Source organism: Lygodium microphyllum, chromosome 8 (assembly GCF_053477565.2).
Source record: "Lygodium microphyllum isolate KBCC chromosome 8, Lygodium_microphyllum_v1.1.10, whole genome shotgun sequence".
NCBI lineage: Eukaryota > Viridiplantae > Streptophyta > Polypodiopsida > Schizaeales > Lygodiaceae > Lygodium > Lygodium microphyllum.
The window spans coordinates 136,967,967-136,986,429 of NC_141142.1; the positions used below are offsets into that span (position 1 = coordinate 136,967,967).

Consider the following 18,463-nt stretch of genomic DNA (forward strand, 5'->3'; position numbering starts at 1 on the left):
CACATCTCTTGATTCCCATGACCTTTGTTGGCACCAATCATTATCACAAGTTAAGTGCAAACCACTTTGAGCCAAAAGAAATTGAACTACTAGGGTGTTTTCCCTCTACTACTTGAATAAATGAAGCATAACGACAAACCATTGGAGACACTCTCTAGGGTCCTTGCTACCATTCTAGTACTAAAAGTCACTCTGGAGAAGAGAAATACACTCCTTATATGATGTTACAAGGACACTGAAGAGGATGTCTTGCCTTGCCCATTTCAGCCCAAGACATAGCAGCATGCCAAAGAAAAAGCCTTTTAGCTCCTTCGAAAGCTGCAGTTTTGGTTTTGAGAACCACTGCCTTAGTAGTTCTTCGATCACCGTGCGGCACTTGAGGACTCACTAGCAACATGTGAAGCCTAGAGAAAAGCTTTGTTGTGAGAGCAAGAAAAGGAAAGAGATGAAAAACAGACTTGGAGACGATTGATGCTGGAAGCTGGAGTTAGTGGTCTCTCTCTCTCGTAATGAGTGCAACGTGGACCTGATATGGCATTAACTTCAGAATACAAGCTTGCCCTTCAGTGCAATGACTTCGACATGGCCGAGATAGACCGCTATTTGAGGAAGGGTCAGCAACATCACAATGAAGCATCAGCAACATCACATGGTCGAGATAGACAGTAGCGTGCAAGGACCGATCAGTCCACCATCATTGTATCAGCATTCTTCTTCAGTTAGTGGAGTTTTTTTCATTCATCTTCTGCTTCCTCTCTTTTCTTCTCTCTTTGTTAGTGTTTCTTTTCCATTGTGCACTCTCACATGTTATCATACTAAGTGATTTCTTGCAAAAGAGCACGTTTTCGTTCCACAGGAGCAGTTTGGATTTTTGAAACACAGATTTTCAGCTTGTGTTTACAACTCATCCAGGTGGTCCATTGCCAATGTGCCGACCTTTTTGATAGTCAGGTGACACCCTCCAGGGCCCAAGCAGTAGCATTCAGGCATTAGGTGGCATCTATTTTTGTGTTTTACAGAAAACACAAATTTACATTTTATAGGTGACCTCTTCTTGGTACTGGGCATAGGTGACAACTCTTTGCTGTAGGCGACAGCTTTCTGTGTAGGTGACAACTTCTTGGTAGCAGGCAACAGCTGTTTCTTTGATAAACATAGATTACTAGGTGATTGTAGGATCAAAGATGTCTTACTAGTTCACTAGCTTTGATGACTGAGAGGATGAGCTTCTTTCCAGACACGCTTTTGAGCGGAGACGTGATTATGGTGATTATAGTCTACGAGAGGAGTCCCCCATTTGCACCCCTCCCCGTTCTATTCATCTTTCATAGAAGGCTCTGTCCTCATTGAAGATGCTGTCCTTGACACATAGAAACATGAAACGGGGAACGGGGATGGGGACGTCACACCTAGGGAACGGGGACGTGGGAATGGAAACGACATTTAAAAAATTAAAAATCATAAAAAAACTTAATATTTCACTCATAATCCATGTGGACTCTAGAGTGTTAAAACTTAAAACCAAGGTATATAATCCACAAGAACAAATCATTTTAAGTTTTAACTTTAAGATATCATGCATCATTCTAAAACTACTCATTAGAAATTGAATTGCAACTTACAAGGCTCAAGAGGTAAGCTATTCAATTATAAATAATAAAATGCATAATATATATGCCATAAATGATAAAACAATGAATAATGAACTAAACTTTAAAGTCTAAGCTGAAAGAACATGCCTATGGTCCCATTGCCAAAAAACTTAAAAGATTACAAATATGAAATTGAAGTCTAATCTTTGAAAGAACATGCTCATTGCCCCAAAAAAGACTACAAATATAAAGTCTAATCTCTAGACTGAAGCAAAATGCAGTATGCCAAAATAGCCCAAAGGGCAACTGCAAGACTCAAGTACAAATATAATATTGACATGGCACAACTGTCAACAGCCCAAGTGTCACACTGTCATCAATGATCATAAAATCATATACAATGTACATGTATCATGTATCATGAGGCTCATGATAAGTAAACTAAATTAAAGATCATGATCATGATCTGAGGTTGCTTTAACTACTCCTGAAGTTCTAGCCTCATCATCATGTGTACCATGAATTGTTGCATCTTCCTCAATATCAGTATGTGCCTCCTCTTCTTGCTACATCTCTCACTCTGTGAATGGATCAGACTTTGTTGTCATACTGTTACATAACATCCTCAAATTAGCACTAACGAATACTAGATTGTTTGCTCTCTCCACACTAAGACGGTTCCTCTTCTTTGAAGTAATGTGAGCGTATGTACTCCACAATTGCTCCAAACAAGAGGAGCTAACTGATTGACTCAAAATACGGATGGTTAGTTGTTGCAACTCAGGACCATGCGAACCATAGTCCTCCCACCACAAAGCTGCCCCGATCTTACAGCGATCCTCCTGTGCATCCCCACAACCAAAAGAACCCCGAAAGGTCCTACAACACGAAAGCCAATCTCTGATCTTTCGTCTAGTGCCATGATCAGGCACTAGACGAGACAATATAAGTCTCCATGCATCCATAACCTCAGTGTCATTCTCCCGACCCTTGCCCTGGAACTCAGGATCTACAACAAATGCAGTTGCATGCATGGGTGAGTTATAGGAGTTCTACCTCGTCACAAGTAAATGGCATATCTCCTCATACGCCTCATCATTTGGTGTCAACTCTTGCAACTTTTCATTTAGCCTATCCATAGCCTCATATACCTTGCTAATGCAAGGTTGTATAGCATCCATAACCCTCAATAAATGTACAATAGGTGATACCATAGCATCTATCCGCTTTACATCATCTCAAAAAGTGGAGTTATTTGCTTTCTCCAAGCATAAGATACCTATAGGAGTATCTGCCAATGTTGATGAGGTAAACTCATCACTAAGAAATAACTGCCTCAAGGCACCACTGCATTCTCTTAACTTGCCTAGCATCAAGAAGTTAAATGAAAATCTGGTATTAGAGTATTTTAAAAGTGTCTTCTTTGACCGCAAAGAGAAGTGATGACGAAGAAATTGGTGATTCAAAACAAAGCTAACCATTTGAGCTCCTTGCTCTATGACATGTGCAATCCATGATAGGTTATCAATATCCTTTAGTAGGTTGTTCAAGCAATGAGCCATACAATATGAAACTGTTACATGCGGATAATATCCTTGGATAATAGCACGTGCTGCCCTATTTGTGGGTTCTCTATTTGCAACAAATCCCACAACATGCTCTGGGCCAATAAGCTCAACACCTGTAACCCACTTTGCTGCAAGTACATCTGCTGACTTTCGTGTCCCCGATGCATCATGTGAAGATATGAAATACATTTTCCCACGAGAATAAGCAACCATACCATGAATGGATCGCTTGCGTGTATCACTCCAACCATCAATAATCAAGGAAACTCCATTTTTAGCCCACATGTCCTTTCTAGTCACTGCTGCTTGCTCAACAAGGCGCTTTTCCTTGTCGAGCAAAGTGGTGCGTAAGGTCTCTAATGATGGAGGTACATACGAAGGGCCATACTCACCAATCTTCTTGCACATTAATTTAAAATACTCTAACATGGCTGCACAAAATTGAATGTGGTTATGATAAAAAAAACGTGCCACTGATGTATCCATCTCTTCCTTTTTCTTGGGATCCCAACTAGCATCAAGTGTGCTCTGTCTACGTGCAACATGTGGCGCTGTTGATACCATCGTGGCATAACGGGACTTGGGGACCTTGAGGAGTACCATTTCACCCTCTTGAAAGTCAAGGGGTCTTCTTTTTGCATCAGCATGGAGCTTCATGTGCTCTTGAGCCCTTTTGAGGTTTACCTTGCATTGTTGAAGTAGAGCTTGCATGCGGTCCAGCTCTTCTTTTTCCAAGGGGTTGAGCTTTTCATTGAAGATTACGGTAGGAAGGGGCACCCGATAACCATACAATGCTTCGAAGGGAGAGACTCCAATGCTTGAATGAGTGGAGTTGTTGTAAGAAAATTCAGCCAAGTGTAGCCATACGTCCCAGGAATTCTGCACATCATAACAAAAATGTCGCAAATAAGTTTCAAGCCACTTATTGACTCTTTCGGTCTGGCTATCCGTTTGGGGATGATAGGCTGTAGACGGAGCCAATTTGGTCCCCATGGAGCTGAAAATGATCTGCCAAAATTGACTCATAAATTTGGTGTCCCGGTCATGTACTATGACTTGGGGCAAGCCATGCAACTTAAAAACATGCTCCATAAACTGAGTGGCAACTTGGGATGTTGTAAACTGGGATTTTGTAGGGATGAAATGGGCTGCTTTAGTGAGTCGGTCAACTACCACGTAAATGCTATCCCAACCCTTCTTGGTTGTAGGTAAACCAGTGATGAAATCCATGGTAATGTGGGTCCATTTTCCTTCGGGAATAGGTAGTGGCTGCAATAAGCTACCCGATTTAAGAGAGTTATCTTTATTTTGTTGGCAAGGCACACATCTAGACACAAAGTCTTTTATATCCCGCCATAGGCCTTTCCAATGGAAGCTTTTTGAAACTTGATCATATGTTTTGAAGAGCCCTAAGTGGCCAGCAATCGGTGAAGAGTGCATCTTTTCAAGGATCCTTTAGGTGAAGGGAGAGGCATGGGGAATCACAATACATCCATGGATTCAAATGAGGCCATTATGGAGCTGATATTGGGAATTATCATCCATGACACCTTGCTGTAATTTCTGGAAAAGAGGGCTGAATTCAACATCAAGCAAGTATGCCTCTTGGAGCTCTTCAATCCAATCATGGTGGAGTTTAGTGATGGATGAGACCTTGCATGCCCACATGCGAGAGAGTGCATCGGCCACTACATTGTCCTTGCCACGGGTGTGGGTAATCTCAAAGTCATAGTTTTGTAGTGTCGCCACCTATCTACGTTGTTTGGGAGTGAGGTTGGGTTGAGTCAAGAAATATTTGAGCACACGGTGGTCACTTTTCACCTTAAATCTGCTGCCATACAAGTAGTGATACCACTTTTTGATAGCATGAATGACTGCCAACATCTCTTGATCATAGACATGCAACTCTCTCTCTTTATCATTCAATTTTCGGCTCTCAAATGCTATTGCCCCGTGTTCTTGCAGCAAAACTGCACCAATACCCCGTCCACTAGCATCACACTGGATGGTAAAATCCTTTGAAAAATCGGGGCATACGAGGATGGGGGCTGAAGTAAGCAAGTCTTTCAGCTGCTGAAAACTGCGGGCAACCAATTCATCCCATAGGAAAGCCTCTTTTTTCAGCTTGTTTGTTAACGGGGCTGCAATTGTGGCATAATGGCGAATAAATCTCCTATAAAAGGAGGAGAGACCAAGAAAACCACGCAAGGAGGTAGTGGTAGTGGGGGTGGGCCACTCCCGGACACATTGCACTTTTTTAGGATCAGCTTGGATGCCTTTTTCAGTAACGATGTGTCCTAAGTACTCAACCTCTGTTTGCATAAAGACACACTTGCTTTCTTTGGCAAAGAGACGGTACTCTCTTAGTACATCAAAAATCTGCCTGACATGCTTCAAGTGCTCATGCATTGACTTGCTGTAAATAAGTATATCATCAAAGAATACCAACACAAACTGGAAAAGCCATGGCTGCAATATCTTGTTCATTAAGCTCTGAAATGTGGCGGGTGCATTTGTGAGCCCAAATGGCATGACAAGGAAATGGTACAAGCCACGGTCAGTCCGAAAGGCTGTTTTGACTTCATTACCAGCCCTCATTCTGATTTGGTGGTAACCGGATCGCAAATCAATCTTAGTGAAGTAGCGTGCACCCTTGAGTTCATCAAGCAAGTCATCAATTCTAGGGATGGGGTATCTATTTTTGACGGTGATCTTATTGAGATCACGGTAGTCATTTGACAACCGGAAAGATCCGTCCTTTTTCTTAACCAATAGGACCGGGGAGGCATAAGGGGAAGAGCTAGGCTCTATGAATCCCATCTCAGTGAGCTCCTTGACTTGCTTTGCTACTTCCTCTCTCTCACATTTAGAGAGTCTATATGGGGGTTTATTGATGGGCTTGGCATGGGGCTCCAAGTCAATTGGGTGATCCACCAATCTTTTAGGGGAAAGGCTGAAATAGGTCCTCATATTCAGCCAAAAGTGCTTTTAGTGCTGCATTTTGCTTCCCCAAGGTGTGTTGGTCATCATTATCCTTATGCAAATGCAAGACAAAGATTTGGGAGCGTTTCTTGAATTCCTTTTTGAGTTGTCTTGTTGTTATAAGCTGAAAATCTGCATTTTCTTTGATTCCCTCCAAGTGTACAAGCTGCCCATGCATTACAAACTCCATATACAGCTGAGAGAAGTCCATAGAGATTTTTCCCAACTGCTGAAGCCAATCACATCCCAATACAACATCCACGGGGCCCTGCTGTGTAATTTTCAGCCAGCATGAGAGAAACTTGTGTGCATACATGGGAGCTCACTTCCTCATTTCCATTGGCCACTTGAACCCGAAGGGGTTGCTGTAATTCAGTGGAAACACATGTTAAACAGCTAAGAGTTGATTTATTTACAAAGCGGTGTGTGCTGCCACTATCTATGAGGATGTCTACACTCTTGCCATCAATGTTACCATGCACCCGTAAGGTGTTCGGACTCCTAGAGCCGGTCCATGCATCCATGGAGATTGAGCAGGCTGATATGGCGGTGAATGAGGGGTACCAAGGGTCATTCCCAAGCATGTCATCAACGGGGCAGCCACCGGGGTCAAAAGGGAACCCGTCCGGTGAGTCATAAAACTGATCGGGATCAATATCCTCCTCATATTCAGCATTTTCAGCAAGTGTCATTATTTGAGAGCTGTCATGCATGTCCTCTTCCAGCTTGTCACCATCTTCCAGCACATATATGCTATTAAACTTGACAGTGGCGTTCTTAAAGGGGCATTTGGATGCATGATCAGTCGTGTACTTATCCCCGCATTTGAAACACAAGCCTTTGGCTTTTCTATCCTTGACAACTTCAGGAGGAATGAATTTTTGACTGTTGGGACTGAAGCCATTCCTGGCCTTATTTTCAGCATACTTTGGGTCACTTTTGGAGGGTGGTGCTATCCCAAAACTGCCATATTTCCTTTCAGCATTAAAAGTGGGGTAAGTAGGAATTTTGGGGCTGCCATTCCCTGCATTATTGCTGCGATAATTATTAGCATATGGGGGTTGCCTAATGGGGTATCTTTGCTGTCCTGCAATGGGCTGCGTGCTCTCATTGTGGCGGTACTTTCGACCATAGTGTTCGGCCAATTCTATGGCTGCAAATAGGGTGGCTGGTTTTTGAGCCATTACATCAGCTGAGAGATGCGCATCCAGCCCATAAATGTATTTATGCAATTTGGCCTCATCACTAACTGCCTCAACATACATGGATAGGTTCATAAACTGGTTGGTGTACTCCCTTACGGTGAGATTTCGCTGATCAAACTGATACCATTGCCTAGCCAAGTGTTCTTTTTCCACTGGGGAGACAAAAACTTGGATCATATGCATCTTGAACTCTTCCCAATCACAAAACTGCCGGTTTTCTCGTTGAACAAATCTCCACCATGTGTGGGCAAAACCTTCCAAGTGAAGGGAGGCAAAAATGATCTTTGCTTCATCGGTACGGGGGTAGATGAGAAAATAGGCTTCCAATTTAGAGGTCTATTCCTCTAGTTCAACTGGGGATGAGGATTGCCCATTGAATTTTATAAACACAATCTTGTCACGCAGCTCATTTGGGCCTGGTTGCCCATGAATGCCATGTGCTACATGCTGCCCATACATGCCTTGCTGTCCAAAATTCCCATGGGGGCCATGCTGTCCGTGCATTACATGAGGACCAAATTGCCCATTAGGACCTTGCTGTCCAAAATGTCCATGCTGCCCATTGCCATATGCATGCTGCCCATTGCCATGTGTATGCTGCCCATGCACTCCGTGCATTCCATGCTGCCCAAGGTTTGCATTGGAGCCATTTCCTTGAGTGTGCAAGTAGCTTTCGTTACAGGGGAGTTGGGGTGCCAATGATAGGCTGGAAGGATTTGTAACGGGGGAGGGAAGGAGGGGCTCATCATGTCGAGTGGAGGGCTCACCCGTCTCATAAGTGCTATGGAGAATGCCATGGGTACCACCAAGACCTTGTGGGCTGTGCCCAGTCTCCAAGGGGGAAGGGCGGTTAGCCTCACGGGGAGGGACATACTTCTTGGGTCAATCTGAGGGGGGGGCAATGGCGGGGATGAGGGCGCCTATGCGCTCTATGAGTAAGTCCATCTTGGCCATCATCTCGGAATGATGCTGATCTTGGCAGGTTTCCATCTCCCTGTGGCATTGCTCCATCTCTCGATGTCGTTCAGCATGACGGGTCTCATGTTGGCATAGGGTTTGGTTGAGCAGAGACAAGTGATCTATCTCGGGGGCACCTTCTTCAAACAAGTCTTCATGATTCTCCTGGGCTGAGCTAGGATCGTTCATTGAGGCACGGGAGTCCCTTATTTCACGCTGAAATTCCTCCTGGGCCTTTGCTTTACCCTTGTGGCCTGCTATCCCAAGTGCAGTCTACCAGACCCCTTGTTACAGAAATGATGATAACTTGAGCTAGGGAACTCCGATTGCCAAACTTTTTGATTCAAATGAAAGCCCTCGATCCCCTTTACGAGGCTATGTAAAAATATCTCTAACAGTAAATGATCAGGGCTTTGCTGTAATCACTTTTTGTGGACAGACTGTGTAGGATTGCTACCTGTCCCACAGTACCTTTGGGCACAAAATTGAGTGTACCTCCCAAACCGTAGGGCGGAATGGGGAGGTTTTTAGCTCAGATTGAAGGGGAAGATGCCCTCTTCCAATCAAGCTATAGAGCTGACGCTCAGTCACACGAGAAGGCTTTGCTGTAATCAGTTTTTCCGGGCTGACTGTGTAGGACTGCTGCCTGTCCCACAGTACCTCTGAGCACAAAACTGAGTGTATCTCCCAAACCGTAGGGCGGAATGGGAAGGTTTTTAGCTCAGATCGAAGGGGAAGATGCCCTCTTCGAATCAAGCTATAGAGCTCGCGCTTAGTCACACAAGAAGGCTTTGCTGTAATCAATTCTTGCGGGCTGACTGTGTAGGACTGGCTGTCTGCAATATCCTGCAAAGGCTCCCTCAAGGAGCATACTTTATCCCAATGGTGAGGGTCTTATCCCAGACATCCAGGGCCTCAATGGTGGCTCTCCCCATTAAGCCATACATTCTTTGCATCCATAGCTCATTGCTGAGAACAATTCCACACTGCATACCCTGCCCTTCTTACATTGCATCCACCATACATTACCAATGCATGTAGGGGTTTGTAGGCTCAAGTGATCAGGGTTCGGGCTATTCCATCAAATGTACCTGCACCTGCAATAATTCTTTAGGCTCCGGATCATCGGGAGGTGGGCAAAGTTCCCCCCGGGCCGGGTTGTGCACCCCTTCAGGGTCTTTGATGGCAAGGGGGGGTCATCCCTCTTTTGTCTTGCCACCTCACCTGGCATCGGGCTTTTCCTCACCCGGAATATACATGGCAGACATTTATTAATTAAACAACCAGCATGAGATGCATTTCAGAAATCAAAATTTTGGGCTTTTCATGAAGTGCATGGAATTGGAATGGGGAATAGGGATAGGGAGCTTACCGGCAGTGACTCACTACCTACTCACCGTTATACAATGGATATATTTTTTTTAAACTTCTTAGTTCAGCCAATTCACAAGAAGCCAAACGGGTTATGGGTAAGCAAAATATAATCACAATGAAGCTTCAGCACGAGAAAAATCCATTTCAGCACTATAAGATCAAAGGGAAATGACTGGTACTAATAATCAGCATGCATTCAAGGTCTGGGCCTCCTATTATCTACTTGGACTCATACATTCTCTCAAACAAATGGATGGGATTCAACAAGAGGCTTAAACGGAGAGAATGAGAGCCAAGAATCAGTTACCTTGAGTCTTTTGGAGAAGAAGGCAACTACTAATGCCACCTTAGTCCTTCATGAGAGCTCCATTTGATCCCGAATGCTCCATGGCTCCAAAATGGGTATGCTCCGTCAAGAAAGGGTAAAGTCAAGCTTGGGGCAGGATGGTTCATGACCTTCCCATGAAGAGTTCTTGCTGAAATTGAGGTCCTACTCCATAGTCATGGCTGCCCACAAGTGTATGCCTTCAAATCTTGCTTGTAATCTTCTTCTTGTTCTTCTTGATGGCTGAAATCTTTAGCAATATTGAAGAGGGACTCTTGGGGACCAAGGAGAGACCAAAATCTTTAGGATTTCTGAGCTTGATGCCAAGGTTCCATGGCTGCCATGGACTGCACCAGACCAGGGTTTCTTGAGTGCAAAAGGGGAGTCCAAGGGTTGAGGAAGATGTCTCTGATGCTACCCAAGAGAGTTGCCAAGGGCCAGGGCTGAAGCTAGGAAAGAGGGGAGGGCTGCCCTGCAGGCCAGGAAGCAGCCCGTTTTTTGCGTCGCAAATTTCGGGCTTCTCCTGGGGGGGCCACAAGCAGGGAAAACCAAGGGTGCTACTGCTCAATGTGCTGTTCCAACTGAGGGGGAGACCTTGGGACAAGCCAATCTTGCTGAGGAAGAGGAGGGGGAGCAAGATTTCTGAGTTTCTTGGGCTGGAGCTTCCATGGCAGCTTGGGGAGAAGAGGAGAGAGAAGGTCTTCTTGAAAAGTAACTGAGTTTTTGGCCTTCTCTAACTGTGCTACCCTCCTTTTTGCCCAAAACCCTAAAAAACTTGCATGAAAATTAGTGACGACTTGTCAAATTTGTCTGCCCGCCTCCAGATTTGTCCATGGTTCTTGGAAAAGCTCTAAGAAAGGCTGCCACAGTCTTCAAGAGGGCTGACAGCCTGCCTGAGTACTCCTGTGTACCTGTGAAAGAGATGTAACTAGAGCTTTCTAACTGTGGGAAACTGTGAGAGCCCTAAATCTATGGGGAAAGAGAAGAATCAAGGACAAAGCTCTGATACCACTTGTAATGAAGGAGACCTAACTGTCCTAACTAAGGGGAAAGAGAGAGAGAAGGACTGCAGAAGAAGAGGGAGAGAGAAAGAGGGAGAGGAGAGATAAATGCAAGAAGAAGAGAGAGAGAGGGAGAGAGGAAGAAGAAGAGGAAGCCATGGAAGCTTGAGAAGGTGAAAAGAGAGTTTCTTGATAATTTCTGTGGTGCCTCAAAATAGCCTCTTACACCTTATATACCTTCAGTGTGACTGGTATGTTCCCATGCCATATTCCCGTGATCCCCGTTCCTTACATCGGTTCGATGTCTTCTACACTAGCCTTATCACATCGAGAACCTGCAAGACACTTTTATGGGAGGAGCTTTTACCACTTGTCTTGGAGCAAGACGAGTGACTTAGAGAGGTTAGGGCCAGTGATTTTGGCTCCACCAAGGCATTTAGTCCAGGTATAGGTGGAGGGAAGAAGAAGAAGAAGACACAAGCTAAGGACAAAAAGTAGGAGAACAAGAAGGATGTGAAGAAGGAGAAGAAGCCTAAGTGCCCACATTATTGTGGGAAGGGTATTCATCTTGAGGAGAAATATTGGCAAAAGTATCCTCATTTGAAGCTAAAGGAGAAGGATTCGAAGGCTTCCCTGTCGATGATGACAGAGTCTCTCTTTGTGCATGTATTTGCTGAGGAGGATACAACTCTTGCTTTTTCCGCTCAGGAGAAGCCTTGGCTCCTTGATAGTGGGGCATCTTCTCACATGACCTACAGACAAATTCGCTTGAGGATTTAAGTGCTAGAGGTGGCACAATCACCATCGGTGAGAGCTCTACCGTTCCTGTTTGAGGAATGGGGACTATTTCTTTGTTGCCAGACAGGTAGTCTTTATCAGCCAAAGTTATCTATGTATCGGATTTAGGTTTTAACCTATTGTTTGTTTATGGTCTTACACGGCTTGGTATTTGCATGGTATTTGCGTAGAATGTGGTGACAGTGGAAGATGCTTGTACATGTGCAATTCTTTGGACAGGATTCAAAGAGGGTGGGCTTTACATGCTCACAGCCTTAGCGGCGAGGTCTTTCGACTAGCTTGGGTTGCTTTGGCATGCTCCTTATGGTCATCTCAATTTTAATGCTATATGACAGACTTCTTAGAAGAAAATGGTGGAGGGACTTCATGACTTCCCTTCTATTCACACTTTGTGCCCTAGCTATTTAAGGGGCAAGCCGCATCCGTACTCATCCCCAGGTTACCATTAGGAGGGCTTCTATCCTGCTTGAAATGGTTCACACTGACCTTTGTGGCCCTATGGGCATGGCCTCTCTTGAGAAGGCCAAGTATCTAATGCTGGTTATAGACGACTTCAGTTGTTATGTGTGGCCTTTTTTTTTGGAGTACAAGAGCGAGACGTGCTCCCATTTCTGCGAGTGAAAAGTGTTTGTGGAGACAAAGACTATTTCCGGAGTTCATTGCATATGAGCAGATCATGGCAGATAGTTTACTTCTAACCTCTTTTCTCGGTTTTACGAGGATCAGGACATTTGGGTGGAGTATACCTATCTAAAGACACCTTTGGAGAATGGTGTGGTGGAGAGTGCAAATCAGATCATGCTAGAGATGGCCCATTCGATGTTGGAGCATTGGGGTCTTCCTCACTCTCTTTGGGGTGAGGTGATGGCTACTCTGGTTTACATCCACAACCGTTCCCCAACTTCTATATTACAAGACATGACTCTCTATGAGGCTTTCTTTGGTCGAAAGCCTTTCGTATCTCACTTGTGTATCTTTGGATATGATGCATTTGTCCATGTGGACAAGAAGAAGAGGAAGACAAACCTTGACTCGAAGTCTAGGAAGCTCATCTTTGTGGGCTACAACACTACCACAAAGGATTATCAAGTCTACGACTCCAAGACACGAAAGCTTGATGTGAGCAAGGATGTGATCTTTGACGAGGCTTTAAGTCTCCTAGGATCCTATTGATGGTTCTATTCCAAATGATTCTTCATTATCGACCGAACCTCCCCCACCCTTAGTTCCTCTCCTTCCTTCCAAGTTTCTTCTAAGCATCCTTTCTTTATCTTCGGCTGCTCCCCCTCCTCCTCCACCTTCTATCCTAGCTTCCCTACCATCTTTGATAGATGTAACTACTACTTCTTCATTGCATACTTCCACCCCTTCGGCCTTCCTTTCAGAGTCTTGAAGCTTGATTTTATGGAGTGTAATTAGACTTGGGACTTGGTTTCACGTCCCTTGAAGTGAAAGGTGATAGGTGTGAAGTGGGCCTATAAGACCAAGTATCTTATAGATTGCTCCTTGGACAAGCACAAAGCTAGGCTTGTTGCTAAGGGTTTTGCTCAAAGGGCAGTTTTGGACTATTTTGAGATTTTTGCACTTGCAGCTAGGATGTCTACTATTTGGCTTCATTTAGCTCTTGCAATCCACTACTGTTGGCTTGTTTATCATATGGACGTAAAGTCTATCTTCTTGAATGGTATCCTTAAAGAGGAGATTTATGTTTCACAACCTCCTGATTTTCTTGTGTAGGGGAAGGAGGACCATGTCTACAAATTTTGGAAGGCTCTCTATGGCCTGAAGCAAGCTCCTCGTGCTTGGTACCAGAGGATCGATTGCTTCTTTCTACAGAGTGGCTTCCATCAATTGGCTCAACACCCCAGCATGTACTTCAAGGTTGAGGGTGACAGATGTTAGCAGATTTGTCAGCTAATGTGTGAGTTTGTGCATGTAGGGGCTGGCCACATTATTTAGGATATTTTAGGCATCTTTTATGGTCTTCATATTGGTCATATTTAGCATTTATTGCTGGCCGATCTGATCATTTTGAGGACATATTTTTGTCCTATTTATTCAGGCTCTTTCTCCTCAGTCAGTCAATCACTCATCATCACTTGTGGATCTTATGTTAGGGAGAGGAGCCAATGTTGGTGCCCATGCAACCAATGACTCATTGTTGTATGTGACTGTCTCGTGTTGGATATATGGATTCCATTTCCCGGGCATACATATGAGTTCTCATCTGTCTCGTGTTCTTCAATGTTCTTTCTTTCCCTTTCTCTTTTGTCTTGTGTTTGAGCAGTTTATTACAACATATATTTATGCTTCCATTATTACTCCACTTCTGACAACAGGTGTGTTTTGCTCGTCCTGCACATGGATGATTTTATCATTACAGGGAGCTCTAATCAGAAGGTTGATCATACTTGGGAGATTTTGCTATAGGAGTGTGACACAATTGATCTTGGGATCCTACATTTCTTCCTTGGCTTGGAGATCTATCAAATAGCATAGGGCATTTTCACTTTGCAGCACAGGTACATTTCCGAGCTTCGCTTGGAGTTTGGTATGGCTGATAATCGGCTTCTTTCTTGCCCCATGGACCTAGAGTCCAAGCTTTTAGCACTCGGAGCTTCCCTTACTGATGCCACCCCTTATAGGTGTCTTGTTGGCTCCCTTATCTAGCTTATTTACACTTAGTCGGATATTTCTTTTGTTGTGGCATTGTTGTCTTCTTTCATGAAGATTCCCACTCAAGAGAATTGGAGAGTGGCTTTGTGCATTCTTTGTTATTTACAGGGGACACGATCCTACGGGATCATGTATGGGAAGGGGATTATTCTCTCTAGTTTGAGTGATTTCGATTGGCAGGTGATGTGGATTCTAGACAACGGTCCACTACAAATTATGCCTTCTTCCTTGGCTTAGGAGTTATCTCGTGGAGCAGTAAGAAGTAGCCTATTGTGGCCCTTTTTTCTACAAAGGCAGAGTATCGTGCATTATGTTCTACAGCTATGGAGGCGGTTTGGCTTCATCGCATGTTGGCGGAGATTGGATTTTCTCAGCTTGGACGTACGGAGCTGTGTGTGGACAACTAGAGTGCTCTAGCTCTAGCAAAGAACCCTATATTTCATACTTGCATGAAGCACATCGAGGTTTAGTATCACTATGTTCGAGAGCGGATCGTGGATTCCAAGTTAGAGGTGGCCTATTGTCCCACGGAGGACAATGCAGCCGATCTCTTCATGAAGCTTTTGCCCCAAGCTTCTATGCTTCATCACATGAGGTTGTTGGGTCTTCAAATACTCCCAGGATCGGAGAGGGGGTGTTAGCATACCTATGTTAGTTATGCTAGTCTGTCATCTCCTGGTTGTGAGTTCTTGTCAGAGTTTGACGGAGATATAGTAGCTCTAGCAGTTTAGGTGCATTTTCTTTATTTGTTGTCTTCCTGTGTGCATTCTTAGGCCAATTACTACTTTCCATAGTTTGCTACCTACACTTGTTGGACATTGTCATTTGGGATTTTTTGGGGCCACCCCTATTTTTTTGGCATTTTATTCTTCAGTGACCAGCATTTATTGCTGATCGGCCAGCATTTATGGCCTCTCTTGGTATACGTCAGCTAGATTTGGGCATTTACGACTATTTACAGCCAATCCCCCTCACTTGGCAGACACACACTCTTTAGTCTTCAATCTTCGCTTTGCAAGTGCACACTTCGACACTCCGACTCTCTGTGCTTGGTGTTGCCATTGTCATCAACCTAATTTGGTGCCCTCACTGACACTTTGAGGTGTGTGCAAGGAACTGATCAGTCCACCATCATTGTATCAGCATTCTTCTTTAGTTAGTGCAGTTCTTTCTTCATCCTCTGTTTCCTTTCTTTCTCTCTCTCTACTTCTCTCAATGTTCATGTTTCTCTTCTGTTACGCACTCTCACTAAGGCCAACCTACTTTAGTTTAGGTTTAGGTTTGTCAGCAGAGGTTTTTATATAGCGGTCTTGACATCGAAAATTGAGGGGATTTGGATTTTGACTTCTGTGGTTGGATACTGAGGCAACTTGGTATAGGCCCTCCCATGATTGTTCTCCTTTTCCCACGACGGTGTTCTCACACATGAATGCCTAATATGGGTTGAGTTCTGCAACATGCCTCCCTTTTTGGTGGAAGAAGTTCCAATGATTGCTGGCACGCATGGCAAAGTTCTGTACACCCCTAGACCTACTACCACTTGGGGATTGCTCAAGTCTACTAACTTTGGATATTGAAGCAACTTGGTATAAGCCCTCCCATGATTGTTCTCCTTTTCCCATGACGGTGTTCTCACACATGAATGCCTAATATGGGTTGAGTTCTGCAACATGCCTCCCTAGTTGGTGGAAGAAGTTCCAATGATTGCCAACACGTATGGCAAAGTTCTGTACACCCCTAGACCTACTACCACTTGGGGATTGCTCAAGTCTACTAGTTGTGCCTGTGTCCTTTGGGACGAGAAACGAGCCACTAGAGTTCCTCCAGCTTCAAATCGATGGGGACATAGTTTTTTCGTACGGCAATCATACATCATACACGGATGGGTATGAAAGTATGATTGGAGTATGATTCGCACTTTGGGGCTGAATCATTTGTTGCCCTAATTTTAATTTTAAAAATAAATAAAACGTACCTAGATCTAGTATTCTATATCAATTGAGTAAGTAAGCTAACAAGGTGAATGAAAACTAGAATTCCATTGTTTCAATAACTTTGGTCTACTAGCAAGGCATCCAATGATCGAGACATAAAATTGATTTGCCAAAAAAAATTGAGATTCTCATTTCCAATTATTTGAGTCTAGACACAATTTAAACATTGATGGTTGCAGTCTACAAGTGAAAGAAATCCAAAAAAGGTGTAGAGTAGAAGCGGAAGCAAAGAGAGAGGGCAGGCACAATAGTCGAGGTGCTCAATAGTATTGAACTGAATAGTGCTGAACAATGAGATAGTGTGAGAATGAGTTGATGGATAGGTGTGTACCAGTGTGGTGCACACAAAGAATAAAAGAATGTATTTATACTTAGGGTACGGTACACTTACACACGCTAGGGTGAGTTCACGTGTGTGAAGTAATATATACATGGGAGATGCGTAAAGGGCCTTTACACCCAACAACCTCCCACTTAAAGGTCCTAAGCGAACCTTTAACCAACTCCCACAAGTCTAATGCAATGCTCATGTTGAGTCTTTGCAAGACTTTTAGTGAGAACATCTGCAGGGTTATCTTGTGATTTGATCTTAGTCAAGGTGACTAGACCATCATCTAGAATCTGTCTGATAAAATGATACCAAACATCAATATGTTTGGTATATGCATGAAACATGGCATTTTGAGCTAGGCATACAGTGCTCTGGCTATCACATCCAAGTACAGGTGTTTTGGTGGGCCGCCCAAAATCCTTGACCAAACGACCAAGCCAAAGAGCTTCGTTTGAAGCTTTAGTGGCTGAAATATATTGAGCCTCAGTGGTAGAGAGTGCTACTATTTTTTGCAATCTAGAGCACCAAGAAACTGCCCCACCAGTCAAGGTAAAGATGTACCCGCTAGTAGACTTACACTTATCCAAGTCACCTGCCATGTCTGCATCACAATACCCTTGTAGATCTAACATACCCTTGCCATAGCAAATACATTTTCTTTGTGTACCCTTAAGGTACCTTAAGATACATTTCACTACTTCCCAATGTGCTTTGCCAGGATTTGACACGAACCTGCTTACAACTCCCACTGCATAAGCAATGTCAAGTCTAGTGGTAACCATAGCATACACGAGTGAACCATAAGCTGAAGCATAAGGAACATCCTTCATATTATTGTTTGCCTTATCATCTTTTGGGCAATTTGCTTTGCTAAGCTTAAGATAAGGTGGAAAAGGTACACTAAGAGACTTAGCATCAGCCATAGAAAAACGATCAAGTACTTTGCCGATATACTTTCTTGTGAGAGAAATAAGAGCCGTTGCTCTCTATCTCGTGTTATTGGCATGCCCAAAATATGTTCAGCTGCACCCAAATCCTTCATGGAAAAGGCTGAATTCAGTTGTCTTTTCAATGCATTAATCTGACTTTTATGCTTACCAGCGATAAGCATATCATTCCCATAAATTAAGTATAATAAGGCTTCCATCATGAGCCTTCTTAATATGTAAGCAGTGATCTGCACTACTCCTTTTAAATCCATGTGAGAGCATGAAGGCATCAAACTTTTTATACCATTGTCTAGGATCCTGTTCCAAATCATACAAGCTTCTCTTAGGCTTACAAAATGCTCCTTTCCTTGTATAACAAAGCCTTCAGGCTGTTTTATGTACAACTCTTGAGTCTTCTTCCTCCAGATCACCATGCAAAAATGTACTTCTAACATCCATCTGATCAAGTTAAAGATCCATAGATGCTACAATGGCAAATAACACTCGAAGAGTGGTCATTTTAACAATATGAGAAAACACTTTTTGAAAATTAGTGCCCTCCTTTTGTGTATAGCCCTTAGCCACAAGTTTGGCTTTGTATTTGGGTTTGCCATCCACACATTTTATTTTATAGACCCATTTGTTAGGAATGGCTTTCCTATCCTTGGGCAATGTAACCAAATCCCAAGTATCATTCTGATACAATGACTTTATTTCTTCCTGCATAGCTA

At 43.7% G+C, this 18,463-nt stretch overlaps 1 protein-coding gene across 11 annotated transcripts in view; it reads left to right on the forward strand.

Annotated features, from left to right (window-relative positions):
• Positions 1 to 229: 229 nt before the first annotated feature.
• The window catches only part of LOC148032910 (pentatricopeptide repeat-containing protein At5g56310-like), a 115,492-nt gene continuing 97,258 nt past the window's right edge, over positions 230 to 18,463 (forward strand). For all 11 annotated transcript variants that reach the window (XR_015691685.1, XR_015691684.1, XR_015691680.1 and 8 more), the window contains exon 1: positions 230 to 718. The gene's annotated coding sequence lies outside the window, so the exon portion shown is untranslated. The remainder of the gene's footprint in view (positions 719 to 18,463) is intronic.